The sequence below is a fragment of the Mustela erminea genome, chromosome 17 (assembly GCF_009829155.1).
Source record: "Mustela erminea isolate mMusErm1 chromosome 17, mMusErm1.Pri, whole genome shotgun sequence".
Lineage (NCBI taxonomy): Eukaryota > Metazoa > Chordata > Mammalia > Carnivora > Mustelidae > Mustela > Mustela erminea.
In genome coordinates this window covers 35,524,113-35,539,849 of record NC_045630.1, presented here as the reverse complement: position 1 = coordinate 35,539,849, position 15,737 = coordinate 35,524,113, and the positions used below count along the sequence as shown (strand labels likewise).

General features: G+C 47.4%; 1 protein-coding gene across 1 annotated transcript in view; it reads left to right on the top strand.

Moving 5' to 3' along the window:
* Positions 1 to 6,332: 6,332 nt before the first annotated feature.
* The window catches only part of LAMB3 (laminin subunit beta 3), a 48,860-nt gene continuing 39,455 nt past the window's right edge, over positions 6,333 to 15,737 (top strand). Inside the window, 2 exon segments of the mRNA XM_032318449.1 lie at positions 6,333 to 6,461; positions 8,024 to 8,123. The gene's annotated coding sequence lies outside the window, so the exon portion shown is untranslated.

Here is a 15,737-nt window from a genome sequence, read left to right as displayed (position 1 = left end):
TTTTTCTCCCCTCGCTTTTGCCTTTAAAAATTTTTTTAAATAGACTCCGTGCCTAGCATGGAGCCCAGTGTGGGGCTTGAACTCATGACCCTGAGGTCAAGAACTGAATTGAGATCAGGAATCAGACACTTAACTGAGCTACCCAGGTTCCTCATCCATTTGCCTTGTATATGACCTCTAAATATCAGAAGTTCTCAGGACTCAGTCCTGGAACCTCTTTTTAAACTTTACATAGTCTCTTTAGGTGATTTAGTTTACTTGTGAGGCTTCCATTATGCCTCTGTGCAGATGACGTACATGCCAGAGCTCTAGACCTCTGTATCTTCCTGCCCAGGAAGATATCCTCCTACATCTTGACTTGGAAAGCTACCAAACTTTCCATGTCTGAAGCCGAAGTCAGTATTTCCACCCCCAAATTTGTACCACCGTCTTGCTTCATCTAGACTTCCTCATCTATCTGGTAGACCAGTCCTAAGCCTTGGAGCTGTCCTTTTCTCCTTTCTCTGTCATCCAAGACTTGTCATTCTGCATCTTAAATATCTCTTGACTTTATTTGCTTTCTATCTCCCTTGCTACCCTCCTAGTCTAAGACCTCATCATCTTCTTGGACTATTGCTGTGGTCTCACAATTTGTCTCTCTGCCTTGGGTCTTGAACTATCCAATCCAATCCAATGTAAACTTAAAAAAAAAAAAGAAAAAAGAAAACCTTGTCATGTCATTCTTCTCTTTAAAACCCTTCAGTGGATCCCCATGTTGCCCTTTGGTTCATGGCCTGGATTCTTAGCATGGTGTATAAGTTCACCCATGGTTTTTTGCTTGTCTGTTTTTCCAGTTTCATTGTATGTCCCTCAACCCTTGCTCTCTTGATGCCAGCCACACTGTTTTGGATCTTTCACAAGATCCTTCCACATGTTGTTCTCATTACCTGGAACACTTATCATTTCCCTTTATCTTTTTTTTTTTTTTTTAAAGATTTTATTTATTTATTTGACAGACAGAGATCACAAGTAGGCAGAGAGGCAGGCAGAGAGAGAAAGATAGAGGGAAGCAGGCTCCCTGCTGAGCAGAGAGCTTGATGCGGGACTCGATCCCAGGACCCTGAGATCATGACCTGAGCCGAAGGCAGCGGCTTAACCCACTGAGCCACCCAGGCGCCCCCATTTCCCTTGATCTTATGAACTTATACTCATCCTTCAAGTGTCACTGTCTTCTCATTGCCTCAGGAGGCCTTCCTTGATGCTTAGGTGAAGGAAGCTCCCTCTGCTGCATTTTCCCACAGCTATCTCACTTTCCCTTTCGTGACTCTATTGTGTGTCTCTATCACCAGACTGTAAGCTCTGTGAGGGTGGGGACTATCTCTGTCTTGTTCAGTGTTCTCAGAGCTAGCACCATGCATCGTCTATTGAATTATCTAATCACAGCTATCACTTTGTCTTATATTGAATTGCTTATGCTCTAGGCAGTTGGAAAAATGGATGAATCTCAGGCAGCAGAATGGTTCAATAAGACTGAGTTTTAAGGAGATCACTATTGGCAGAGTGAAGAATGCATGAGTGGAGTGAGAGTAGAGGCAAAGAATGGGATGTTGTTAGGGTAATTCAGGCAGTGAGGGACTGGGCTAAGACATAAGTAATGGGGATAGAGGGAGACAGATTTGAGTGATGCACTGTAGGCAAAACTGGAAGGCTTAGTGCTCTAGAGGAGAAAAGGAGTCAGAGATGACTCCCAGGTTTGGAGAAGAAAGAAGAACACATTTAGAGAAGAAGAAAATGAGTTCCATTTTGGGTATATTGAGTTTGGGCTGTTTATGAGACAAAGGTGGTCATTAAGGAGTTGTATATGAATCATGAGTCTGGAGCTCTGGAGAGAGATTGGGTTGTGAGTTGAGGATTTGAGAGGTTTCAGTGAGTTGGCTGAGATCTTGGGAATGGGGGAGATAACCCATGAGGGACTAGAGAGAGGAGAGAAGGATGGAAATATGGGAACCAAGGAATCACTGATGCTTGCCTCAGGCTGGCGGTGAAGCAGAGCAATCGGTCTTATTTCCTGAATCAGCTTGCAGAGTAGTTCAGTTCTAAGAGTATTTAATCACAAAATCTGATTTTCTTCTTTCACATCCAGAATCTAGGCCAGGAGCCCTCTTGGACTAAAGGACTCATTTTTAAGGTAGTAGGCAGAATTTTAAGATGGCCCCGATGTACAAACCCTATAAAGCCCCCCAGGATTTGCAAATATGATGGGATAGTCACTCCCATGATTAGGTTATATTATATGGACAGCTGATTTAATAAAATTAAAAATCAGTTTATCAGTCACTTGAACCACATTTTGAACACTCAACAGCTATGAGTAGTTAGTGGCTACCATGTTGAACAGTGCAGATACAGAACATTTCCAATGTTGCAGAAAGTTCTATAGGAGTGCACTGGGTCTCAATCCTTGGAATTGTAGGATAACATCTGGGAAGCGGTTCTCAATTCTGCCTGAATTCTTTGTTCCTCTTCATATCTAAAACTGTTCATTCACAGTTGTCTACAATCACTGTATCCATTTCTTCATCAGCCATTCCTCTTTTGCCTACGTCCATCTGGCTTCCGTTATCACCACCCCCACCAAAAGCTAATGGGTTGTTTTTTGAATGAACTGGATTTTATCATTCAACAGATAATAACTCTTTCTTCCTTCTAGAAACACCTTTTCTCTTTGCTTTTCTTTTTGCTAGATCAATTATATCAGAAATCTCTCTAAGTAGGTCCCAAAGATAGTAATGTTTAAAGCTGTAAAGTTGATTCTGCCACGGTAGTGAATTACTGCTCTTAAGGTTGGGGGTATTCTAGGGTCTTACCATGATCCCTCTTCTCCAGCTACATTACTTCCCTAGGTCAGTGGTTCTCAATCCTGGCTCCACTTTAGAATCATCCTTGAGGGTTTTAAAAGCCATCATTGCTGGGGAGTTCCCAAGATGGATCAACTCTGAATTCCTGGGAATGATTCTTATATCTCTTGGGGCTGGAGAAAGACTTTAGATGTCCTAAAAGCCCTGAAAAGATGGGGTTTTCTACACTGCCCATAGAAATAAAAATAACAGCAATATTAAATCTTAAAAATATATATAGGGCAGATGTGCAGCCTTCTAATTTTGCCTTAGGTGTTTACTTCCATGTCTTAAAAAATATTAGATATAAAAATTTTCCAAAAAAATTTTGGTACTTCTACCTTGCTGGCACCTTAAATGTATGTTTAGCCTGCCCTAGGAAGTCCAGCCCCAAATCTCATCCCAAGGTCACCTCCTAGGAGAGACTTCTCTTATCCATTACTTTTTTTTTTTTTTTTTAAGATTTTATTTATTCAATTGACAGAGCACGCAAGAGAGCACAAGTAGGGGAAGAGACAGAGGGAGAGGGAGGAGCAGACTTCCCGCTGAGCAGGGAGCCCAGTGGATGTGGGGCTCCATCCAGGACCCTGGGATTGTGACCTGAGCTAAAGGCAGACACTTAACCGACTGAACCACCCAGGTGCCCCCTATCCATCCTTTCTAAAGTGGCACTTTATGGTCCTCCCCTTAAAAAATATCTCATAGAAAGTATTGACATTTATAATTGTTAGATTTATTTTTTTGGCTTACTTGTTTATTGTTTGTTACCTCCACGAAGGCAGGGTCTTATCTTTTTTGCTGTTCATCTAGCACAATGCCTGGTATGAAGTAAGTGTTCCATGTATATTTCCAGAATGAATGAGTGAATGCACCTGATGTGTGGCAAACAGCAGTGAGTAGAGGAATCCCAAGGCAGGTAGGCTACCTTGGGTTGTTACCCTGTAGTAACCCACCCCATGAAGACTGTCTTCATGGGGTGGGATGGGAGAAGTGAGTTCATGAAGGGATGTCCTTGTTTCCAGCAACCTGGTCAAGGCTTAGAGGAGCAGGCACATGCCATGATGTTGATGGATGCCAGCTAGTATTTATTTTTAGGATGTAATTTCTCTGTGTCACCTCCAAATTTTCAGTAAAATTTCTTCAACTCAAGAGCTGTGTGTTTTGTTCTTAGGGGAATGGAGGAAGGACTATGTGTTCATGTTTGGGATCAAAATAGGCTGGCAAGATGCTTAAAAGGGAACTAGGAGTGTTTGAAGACAAAGAGCAACTGGAATGAATTTGTATTAACTGCTAGCATCTCCCTAGAGTTGTCAGCATTATGGTTATTTGAATAATAGACAAAAGGGTGATTTGGATAGCTAAAAAGTTGAGGTCACTCTGGTTACATAATTAATAAATTATTTGGTAATTCTGTGTTCAGTGCCTGTGTCCTATGAGACAATGGCTTGCCTCTGGGCAGTGATTCTGTCTGACTTGTTTACTCCTGGTCACTGGATGCCTTGGCTTGATGGGTGCTCAGTAAATATTTGTTTTGCAAATAAATGGTTCTGGATGTTTCTGTGTTTCTGGGTCAAAAGTCAGAAGGGTCTGCTGACACATGATGAGGAGAACTGAGAGAAAAGCCCAGGCTCTGAGAATGAGGACGAGGTAGAAGCTGGGGGTGGGGGTGTTCTGTATGGACTGGTTTGTTGGGAGGATTCAGATCCAAGCTCAGGCCCCCTGGGTGGCTGGAGGGAGAACAGGACACTACTGATCCCTAGTCAGTGGACTTGAGAACCAGGTATTCTGAGATCCTGCTGGGTTGTGGGAAGGGGTTTCTTAATGTCTTAGGCTTGGTGCTCATTGGCCCAGGGTTGGGATGGGCCTAAAATGACTGGTGGGACACATTATCTTAGACCGCACAAGGATAGGCAGGAACTGCCAGACTTTTGGCTGCACGTGTTCCCTGATTCTCTGAGAGTGACAGAGAACCCTTAAAGATGTCGAGGAGTTCTTGTGTCCTAAGACCCTCTCTCCATTTGTGCCCTCCTCTCCCCTGACCCCACTTCCATCACCTCTACAGGTTCTAAAGCTGGGTCTTGTATGCTTAGAATGCCCAGGTCGATGGCCTGACCACAGAAGTATTTCAGTTCCCCAAACCAAAACTACTGTGATTTTGATTCCTGACCTTTCTGTCCCCAAGGACCAGGACCAGCCATGGTCCTCCTATTCCATTCCAGACGGAATAGGAGGCCTAACCTTGGGAGCCTGTTGATCAGTGGATTGATTCATCATGAATTTTCCCAGGTTCTAGATCTCAGGAGAAAAAAAAAAATACATTTATTTTTCTATATGATTTTCTCCGTATGTTGTCTTGACAGAGAGTTATGTAGTAATATTCATAGGATCATATTTTTCAACACTTTTTGTTAGGTGTTCCCTTGTCCCATGGTTCCATACTAATAAATCAATATTTGTTTATTGAGCACCTACTATGTGCCAACACCAGGCTATATGGTTATCCGGAGGTAAAAAGAATGGTCAAAGGTTGTTCCTGTTCTCCAGGAGTTTATAATCTGGGTTTGGGGACAAATCACAAAATAACCAAAAGTTGAATAACCATAAATATGTATTTGACATGGGAGGGATTTACAAACAGAACAGAACTGATTGGTACTTGAGTTGCATAAGGTCTGCTGCTGGAATTTGGGAAGAATCTATAAGAATAACAGAGAAGGCATCACTGATCCAGGAACCTGATCCGAGTCTTGGATTTTGAACTTATCAAGTGCACGAGAGGTGGAGACATCAGTGGAGACAGACAGAGCTGGACGAATTGAGCCTAAGTGTGGTCGAGGGAAAGGAATGGCTGGATCAGAGTACTGTGTGAAGGGGGGCTGTGTGAGATGAGGTCAAATGTGCCTTTTTTTAAACAGGACCCTGAGAGCCTAGCCTGGCTGTGGACTTGGGATTTTAATCTGGATGATGGAAATCATACAGGTCAAAGTGCATTACCAAATCCGACTCAGCAAATGAAGCACTAGGCCAATGCTAACAGGATGAAATGTACCTTGGAAGAAGTGCAAAGGCGTGTGTGTGCATCTGTGTGTGTATGTGTGTGTACGTGCATACACCTCTGAAGAGGAGCACGAATTTGAGACAGGAATAGCCTGTTTTAATAGTATTTGACTTGAAACAGATAGAGGTGTCTCTCTCTATGTCTCTTTCTATCTCTAGCTGATGTCTCTGTCATCTCCACTTGGGTCCTTGGTGTGGTCTGGTCAGGAAAAGCCTCCTGCACTTTGGGCTTCAGCAGCAGGAATAGAATCTCCAGAACCAAAGTCATGTTGACATGCAATTTTCTTTCCCCAAGTCCTTGAAGTGGACTACTTTGACAAGGCGGCCGACATTCATAGAGGAGCTTCCTGAGTTCTCTCCTAGGGGAGAGTCTGATTCTTGTGTGCTATTTCCACTCAGGTTTCCCTACGACTCAGAGCCAACCTGACTCCCTCAGACCACTGTGCATCATCATGCAGAGTTCACTGGGCCACCTGAGGTGACACATTCACATCTTGTCTGGGAGAAAAAGCATCAACATAGAATCTGGTGAGTAAGGATTTCTGTGGGATGAAATGGTTCTCTGAGATGTGGAACTTCTAGAGCTAAAACAGGGAGAATCCTGGAAAACTACAATGGTTGGTCACCCTACAACACACCAGAAACTTCTTGAGGATTCGCCCCCACACCCAGTGGTTTTTCTCTCAGATACTGGAGCAACACACCTGCCTCATGGATACTTATCCTCTAGGTACAACTCACAGAGAGCTCATGGTCTGTGTTTCTCAGATTTTCTAAGGGGACAATCTTGTGATGCTTCAGGTTTGCAAAGCTAATATATTCACCAAGGCCATTTTTCCTGTCCGTTTCCTCGAGGTGTCATATTCTACAAACTGTGCCATATGACTTTCACTTTTTTGAGAAACAGATTCCCTTATCTTGGGAAGACCAGATATTGCAATGGAAAGACTATGGATTTTTGGTACTTGAAGGTCTTCCGGGGCATTCTGGTTTCACCATATACTAGTTGTGGTAGACAGTGCTGTGTATTCACACATTTTACTGTGTTTTCCTCTTCTGGGCACATAGGAAGATCACTTAGGCGCCCTTGAACAGTTGTGACCAATAGGTTGTAAGCTGAATGACTGTGTCACTTGAGAGCTGAAGCATGGAATATGAGAGAGTGTCTCCATGCTCCTCTATCCTTGCTGTCATGAAGCCCATGTGTCCTTGTTGGTGGGGCCACAAGACGGCAGAAGTCACTGAGTGTAGCAGAGGACCTCTCGCCTCATCATTGTCACCCATCTTACTCTGTGCCAGCAACAAATGAGTGTTTGTTGTGTTAAAGCTGATGAGATTTTGTGGTTATTAGCTTATTACTGAAGCATAACCTGACTCGAACACTAGTTCCGTGTCTTCCTCCCCTTGGTTACCCTAATAAAATACCATGGATTGGGTGGCTTAAGCAACAGACATTTATTTCTCAAGGTTCTAGAGGGCCGGAAGGCCAAGATCAAGGTGCTGGTGAGAGCTGGCTTCCTGGCTTCAGACATGTAGCTCCTTGTTCTCTGTGGAGGCAGAGCCTGGGTGTCTCCTCCTCTTCTTCTAAGGCCAGTAATCCCATTATGAGGACTCCACCTGCATGACCTCATCTAAACTTAACTACCTCCCAAAGGCCCCATCTCCTAACATCACACTTGGGGAAGGGTTTCGATGTATGAATCTGGGGAGGACATATTCAGTCCCTAACACCTTGTAAGCTTGTGTCAAGCTACCTAATAATGCTGGGGTTATAAAAAAGGGAAATAATATCTCCTTCAAAGAACCATCTTGGTGTGCCTGGGGGCTTAGTCTGTTAAACCTCTGCCTTCTGCTCAGGTCATGATTCCGGGGTGCTGGGACAGAGCCTGCCTCAGGCTCCCTGCTCGGTGGGAAGTCTGCTTCTCCCTCTCCTCATCCCCCTGCTCGTGCTCTGTCATTAATACATAAAATCTTAAGAAAAAAAGAGTCATCTTATAGGGCTGCATAAATGAGATACTTTAGATGTGTTTAGAATGGTTCCTCCTGCATACCAAGAGCAGAAAAATATTTTTTTTTTTCTTTTCTTTTAGCAAAATATACAGGTACTTCTTTCCGGAGTAATACTTAACCACAGGAGTGAAGACAACTTCTCCTGTCCGGGGAAGCACACACAGTCTCCAGATGACGCAGGTAGGCCCTTCTCTGTACTGGTGTTTGGCTCTCGGTCTTTCACCTGGAGTGGTCTTTGATCAAGGGACCCATGCCCAGAACATGCCACCATGATGTCGGACATTGGACACCAGGACTCCCCTCTGTTCACTTTTTTTTTCTTTAAGGTTTTATTTATTTATTTTTCAGCACAAGTAGGGGGGTGAGCAGCAGGGAGAACAGGCAGAGGGAGAAGCAGGCTTCCCGCCAAGCAAGGGCCTCAATCCCAGGGCCCTGGGATCGTGGCCTGAGCCTTAGGTAGCTGCTTAACTGACTGAGCCACCCAGGCGTCCACCCCCTTCCCCATTTCAGTTCTAAGCATCATATTTTGGGGAAATTGTTGACATGTGGGGAACTTCTAGAAGAAGGGGAACAGGTTAGGAAACGTGGAAGCCATGGGGATGGGTGGACCACCTACTACAAGTAAGGTTGTCAGATTTAGCAAATAAAATATGAGAAACCCAGTAGCATTAGAATTTTAGATAAACAGTGGGTCCCATTTTAGTATATAAGTGGCGTCACGCAGTCTTGGGGGTCTCCTTATACTAACAAGGTATCCCTTGTTTATCTGAGATTCCAGTTTAACTGGGATCCCTGTGTTTTATCTGGCAGTGCTAGCTGCAAGGATTGTTGAGGACAGTGCACACACATCAGACAGAGATGCAACATCATACTTAGGAACACAAATGTGTATTTATACTTGGCTACCGGGAGCTGCTGGGTATGCAGATTTCTGAGCCATCAAGGGGGAAGTTCAGAATTGGGTGTGCTATTCTGGGAGAGCTGCATGGGAGAGGCAAATCTGGGAGAGGGTAGGAATTTTGGTCAGCACCACTTCTTCCTTCCCCTCAAAATATAGATAGATACTGACTCTTGCTTTTGATTTGCCCTAAGATGCACAAACGGGAAGATAAGGTGCTGATAGTTACTTAGTACTTCTGCCCGCCCCCCTTTTGGTCTGTCCTTCCTTACACATTTATTAGTACATGCATTTACCTAGGAACTATGCTAAGGGCTTTCTTTCTTTCTTCTTCTTCTTTTTTTTTTTTTAAGATTTTATATATTTATTTGACAGAGAGAGAGAGAGAGAGATCACAAGTAGGCAGAGCAGCAGGCAGAGAGAGAGGGGAGGCAGGGTCCCCACTGAGCAGAGAGCCTGACGCAGGGCCCAATCCCAGGACCCCGAGACCATGACCTGAGCTGAAGGCAGAGGCTTAACCCAGTTAACCCAGGTGCCCCTGCTAAGGGCTTTCTTGACAGAAGAAATCTAATAGCCCCAAGAAGCAGTATTTCTTAAGAAGAGGAAACCGTATCTTACAAACTCGACAATGATTTAGACAACTTTTTTTTTTTTTTTTTTTTTTTTTTTTTTTAAGATTTTATTTATTTATTTGACAGAGAGAGATCACAAGTAGGCAGAGAGGCAGGCAGAGAGAGAGGAGGAAGCAGGCTCCCTGCTGAGCAGAGAGCCCGATGCGGGACTCGATCCCAGGATCCTGGGATCACGACCTGAGCCGAAGGCAGCGGCTTAACCCACTGAGCCACCCAGGTGCCCTGATTTAGACAACTTTTAGTGAACTCCCCGGCAGACTGTGGGTCTAGTGGAAGGGGTTCAGGGCACAGGAGGGAGCAAAGAGAGGATGATTCACAACTTGTAGAGGAACAGAAATTACCACCCTTACCCTTACCCTGACACTTTTAACTTCATGTTTACTGATTATTCTAGGAAAAAATTCTCATTATGGAAGACAAGAGCATGAAGAGAAATAGGAGGAGACGGGAACTATTAGTGCATTGGATATTTTCTCCCTGTTTCTCTCTGAGTATTAGTTTTCTTTACAGTTAAGATTTTATGTACATTTATTTTTTAATTTTTGCCTCCCACTTAACAGTATCCCATAAACATGTCCCTCTTTATTGGTATTAAGTCTCTTCTCAATGTTTTAGGTAAGCAGGGGGCCAGTTTTGACTCAGTTTTCGGGGGAAGGAATGAGATTGGATAAAGACTCATCACCCTTGTCTTCTAGGATATGGACCAGATATTGAAGCATGACCCCAGGAAAAGTAGGTGCCTTTTATTGAGAGCCCTCAGACTTGCAGGGCAAGTTAAGAACAAAACTTCTGTCCAGATTTGTGTAGAATCCTATCTTTATCAAGTGTTGGACTCTGGTTTTACTAAATCTTGATGGCCATAAAATAGTAAGTCTGTTTTGCTTATGCCTTTCCTCTGCAATCTATCCTCTATTTGTAAACACTCCCCACCCCCTACTGTCTGTCCTTCCCTCTCCAGGAATGCTGGGAGCATCACCCTGCTCTCGGGAGCTTAGCTTTGTTGGCCCCCAGAGTGTCCCCTCATCCCTTCTGGTCCAGGTCATGGCTCCTGAGGGGTTTGCGGCCCCTAAGCAATAGAGGGGAGTGCCCAAAGCATTCTCGATTGGGCCCTGGAGCCTCCACGGATGGCTCGCTTCCTGGTAGGTGGGCTATGGAATATTGGGGTGGGGGTGATATTTGTGTTTTGATAAGAACAACTGCAGATTCTGCTGATCAGAGTCCTTGACACCTGCGTGTGATGCACACGTGGGTACAGACACACTTTATGGAGGACACACCTAGCCGGGCCAGAAGTTGGCATTGTTTCCCTCAGTCTTTACAAGGATCCATGACATAGATGGCTAGTATCCCCCATGGAGGCAAATAGCTTTGGTTGTCCAAAGGCACACAGCCGGTGGGTAGAGAACCAAGACCTTCATCTAGACCTGTTCACTCTGAGGTCCAGGCTTTAACTACTGTCCATCTTGGAGAGCAGAACATTCTGGAGCTAGAGGAGGCTTCAGAGGAGATTCAAAAACATTGAATCTCCCAGCCGCTCTATCTCCCAATGACATTTTTGAATGAGGCCTGGCTTAAGCGTACAATTTTGGAGGTTCTACAAGTAATTCTCAGAGGCAGCCTGCATTAAGAATCAGTAAAATCCAACACCTTTATTTATAAATGATGAAAATATAACCCAGTGACGGGCTTGTTGATGCTTTTATTGACTAGCAGGCCTGGAGCTAGGTCTAGGATTTCCAGGATGTCCAAGTCCATATGTGGACCCCGTGTGACCGTGAGCACTGTAGGGAGGTGCTGATTAAGAGCCGTGACGGGGGGCTGACTCCAGACATGAAGCCAGATACACCCACGCTCCCTTTCCTCTCAAACCACAAGGTGCTTGTTGCCCCAGACTCCGACAACAGATGCTGATTTGAACATTTGGGTATTTAGTTTGTCATTCGACTGGCCCTTTCAGGGATCTCCTGGTGCAAGTGCCCACGTCCCTCACAGCCATTCCTCTGTCTTCTCCAGAGGCTTCTGGCCTGCCATGTGGCTGCAGGTTGCCCCCTTCAGGCATCTCTCTCTCACCTCTCAGGCTGGGCCATGGCCACAAGGCCAGTCTCACATGGCAACTCTGTGGCCAAAGGTCTCAGAGGTTGGTCTTGGGTCCTGAGGGGAGAGAGGCAGAGGGGGTCAGGGCTGGAGGAGGGTGCATGAGAATGAGCTGGCCTGTCTGCTGGAGGAAGGGCAGGAATCTGGGAGGGCAGTAAAGGTGGTAGAAATGCCAGCATATCCTTCTGTCTGCTCTGGGAAGCCAGCCAACAATGGGCCAACCATGGGCCAGTGTTCTCCTCCAGCAAGCTGCAGGGTACCCTGGGCTGCACCCCTCGGGAGGGAAGGGCTGGGGCATTTGGGGGTGTGCCGTGGGAGGTAGAACAGAAGGAGCTGAGGTTCCTGAGGTGAGCTGGGAGGCTGACCTTGGGAGGGGATTCCCCCTTCCTGTGGTGAGGCAGAAGTTGTATCATCCTGTCACAGACGCTTTGTTTAATCTTGCTAGGTCACTGTGACGTTTGTCCGGCTACCTTCTCTTTCCGTTTCTTATGAGGCAGTCATGTCCTTAGTCAGAGCAGCTCCAGTCAGCGTGACGGGGAACCCCTGCCTGTAGGTTCCTGAGCCTCTGAGGTTGGGGATTTGGAGGCCAGCCCCTCCCCCATTTCTGCCCACACAAGAGAGACTGTCAATTTGAAAAACAAACAGGAAGACACCTAATGGTATCTTCTGGATGTTTCTATAGCATCCATGTCTCCCCAGGAGTCCCCAGCTGACACCAGTCCTCCAAGAGTTGGAGCAAGAGCTCGAAGAGGACTTTTCAGGGATTGGGCCTTGGTTAGGTTTGGGGAACATGAAGTTCAGAGTCTGGTGGGTTCGGGTCAAGGATTAGCAAAGGGAGAAAAGGGGACCTGGAGGCAACATCAGTATCTAAGTGGTGGTTAAAATTAGGAATGCTGAAGCAAACTGGTCTGGGTTCAGGTGACCCCTTCGTAGCTGGAACCAAGTTACCGGAAATGTGCCTCATTTTCTTCGGTTGGAAAGTGAGGATATTTAAATGTTACCCCCCAGGGATGTAGTGAGTATCGATCGAGTCAGTACATACACAGTGGTGTGGTGGAACGGTGCCGGGCACACCCCGGAGCACCAGGTAAAATGTGAGCTGTAGTTCATCCAGGCTGTCTGCCTCATTCCTCCCAGACCTCAGGCCCAAGCTGATGTGTGCCTCTGTCTGCTGGGCGGATGTTCAGGTTGAGGAAGGAAGGGTCGGGGGACAGAGGAGGGCACCGAATGGAGTCCCCGATGATGGCAGGCCATGCTCCCCAGGCTCCCGTTCTGGTGGCTTCCGCCCCAGGCTGGGTTCCTGTCTGTGCTCAGTCACACAACAGATGCACTTTCCCCCTCTGGTTTTTGGAGAGGAGTGCGGAAGAGGGGCCAGTGTCTGGGCTGCTGAGCTGTTGTGGAGGTGTGGAGGGCCACGCCAGCTTGAGTCAGGTGGCGAATCCCCGGGGATGTTCCTGGAGCCTACCCTGTCCTACAGACTCGGACTCAGGCGTGACTCACAGTACGCAGGTGGAGCCGGGGCCTGAGTCACCTGGTGCCCCTTCCTCCAGCACCTGCGGTCTAGCCTGGCCCTGGCTTTCCTTAAACTCTCCTCTCCGTTCCTCTCCCCTTCCCTCCATTCCTTGTTCTCTACCCCTTGATCTCCTTGATCAGATCTTGGCTGATCTCCCCGGCAGATGGGCCGATGGATGACGGAGACAGGAGCTTCTGATGCCACTCCCACGCCCTGTCACGTGTTGCCAGGAAAGAGAAGCGTGTGGCATTCTGCCTCTAGCAGTATGGTGGCTGTAATCCGAGGGGAGGTGTCTCCAAAACGACCCCTCTCTGTGGCTTGCTGCTGCTGGAAATGCTGCTCTCAGCCACCCATTCTGGGGACGGGACACCCAGCCTGTCCCCTCTGAGAATGCAAGTTCCCCCGGCAGTGCATGGGGATTCCTAAAACTACCTCAGTTATTTATCCCACAGTGGGAACCTCTTCGCTGCGTGAAGCGGGAGCACCTACTATGTGCCCAGCGGGAGCACCTACTATGTGCCCAGTGTTACTCCCAGCCTTGGAAAACAGTAGTGAACAAAATGGACAAGAGTCTCTACCTTCTTGGGCGTTAGATTCTGGAGGGAGGAGTCAGGAAGTAAACAGGATAAATAGGTAAGTTATACAGTTGGTTTACAGGTGGTTACGTGTTGCAAACAACAGCAAAAAAGATCCAGTCTACCCAGAATGAGGGTAGGTGGAGTTGGGATCTGGCGGGGAAATGGGTCAGAGTCATTGAGAAAGTAGCATTTGGACAAAGACTTGGAAGAGGTAAGATAGTTAGCCTTGCAGAAGCAGATGCCCAGGCCCACTCCAGGCCCAGGGATACTGTGTTCCAAGGCATCTGGGGCCAAAGCCCGAGGACAGAAGCAGCCCGGTGATTTGGAGTGTGTGTGTCTGGGGTGAAGGAGCAAGGGGCAGAGACAGAGAAGTAATGGGGGTACTTGGGTCATACAGGGCCTCACGGACTCTCTCCAGGGGCTCTGGCATTGACCCTGACAGTAACGGGGAGCATGTGCAGGGTTCCAAGCAGAGGAAAGATATGACCTATTGTGTGGGGTCTGCTAGAGACCAGTTGGAGGCTGTTGCAGAAGTCCGGGGAAGAGAGGCTTGGGCCCAGAGGGTGGAAGCTGCCTTGGGAAGGGGAACTAACATTTCCTGTAGCATGAGGGTGTGCGAGAGAAGCAGGAGTCAGGGGTAACTTGACTAGCCACTTTCCTGAATACAGGTTCTGATGAGCCATGTCTGGGGGCTGGCGGTTGTGGTGCTGACGCTGAGGGCTCCACAACAGGGTGATGGGAAGAACAGAGTGGGGGTGGGCATTGTCGTGGTGCCCCCACCCTGCCCTTTAGCCCTGGCCAGGTCCTAACCCAGCCTCTGGCTCTGTTTTAGGCTTCTTGTCTCCGAACAAATTAGGTTCTGAGGTTCAAAGCCTGTGTCTGAGGCCATGACATCCCTGAGGGGTGTGGGATGTGTCTAGATCTCTCTCTCACCTCCTGGGGAGTGCTCAGGATCCCTGTGGAAAGGGGCTGACTGGTAGCCTTGGGGTCTGCAGAAACGCTGTCACTGTCCCGGATTGGGCCCAGGGTGTGTGTGTGAGGCCCAGACACAGCAATTGCCACTTTCCTCTGTGAAGCCAGACCCCTGCTGGGATCTGCCCTGACCTGTGAAGTCTGAGACACTACAGGCTTATTTACCTGGGCTCCTGGCCTCCTGAGAGAGGAGGGGGAGGGGAGATTTGAAGGGCTCCAGTCAGTCAGCAGGAGGCCCACCACACACTAGGCCCCGCCTCGTCTGCGGATCTGGGATGCCACACCTGCTCCTGCTGCTGGTTAACTATTAATGAGTTCTTTGTCACATCCTCTTTCCTGGTAGTGGGCTGGGGAGGGGGCAGTTCCAGGAGGGGGAAGGCTTCCTGGAAACCTTGAGTTCAGGGAGCTGGAGACGTGGAGAGAAATAAACCAGACTGGTGGGCTCAGAACCCCGGGGTGGGGGGTGGGTTTGGCAGCAGTGATCTTTCTCCAGAGGATGGGATGGGGTCTCTCTGGGGTCCTGTTGCAGCGGCTGGCCGATGAAGGAAAGCGGCTTGTGCTGATTGGGGCTGGCAGAGTTCAGCCAGATTTCGTTGGAATTCTTACAGGGGGTCTAGACACTAACATTCGGTGGCTTGTCCTTTCTGCATATAAACAACTTAATGCCCTTTGCTAATTACACTACTTCCTCTGCCCATCCAAACTTAGGGGACTAAATGAGAACCTAAGGATTAGAAATGCCCAGTTGAATCCACAAAAATCCTCCATTTTCCTCTTAAGGGTTCTCAAACCATTTCTTGGACTTAACCCTCAAACCATAGAGAACTTTCTGCTTGGGAGTCACTGAAGCCTGGACTGGGTAGTTAAGAGTCTCCCTTAAATAGAAACTTGGAGGCAGTGGTGTTTCACAACCATGCCATGCGGGCTCTTCTGCTCTGCAGGGCCAAGACAGGGACTGGGGGACCTTCCAACCTCTCTCTAAAAGCCCCCTGATCCTAACCTGGGGACGAGTGTCCTCTGAGACCAGCCTCTTGTTCTAGGCCTGTTGCCACCCTGTCAGGTGGCCCTCAGGCAGCTGTGCCCCCAGAGCCCCACACAGGGAGCTGT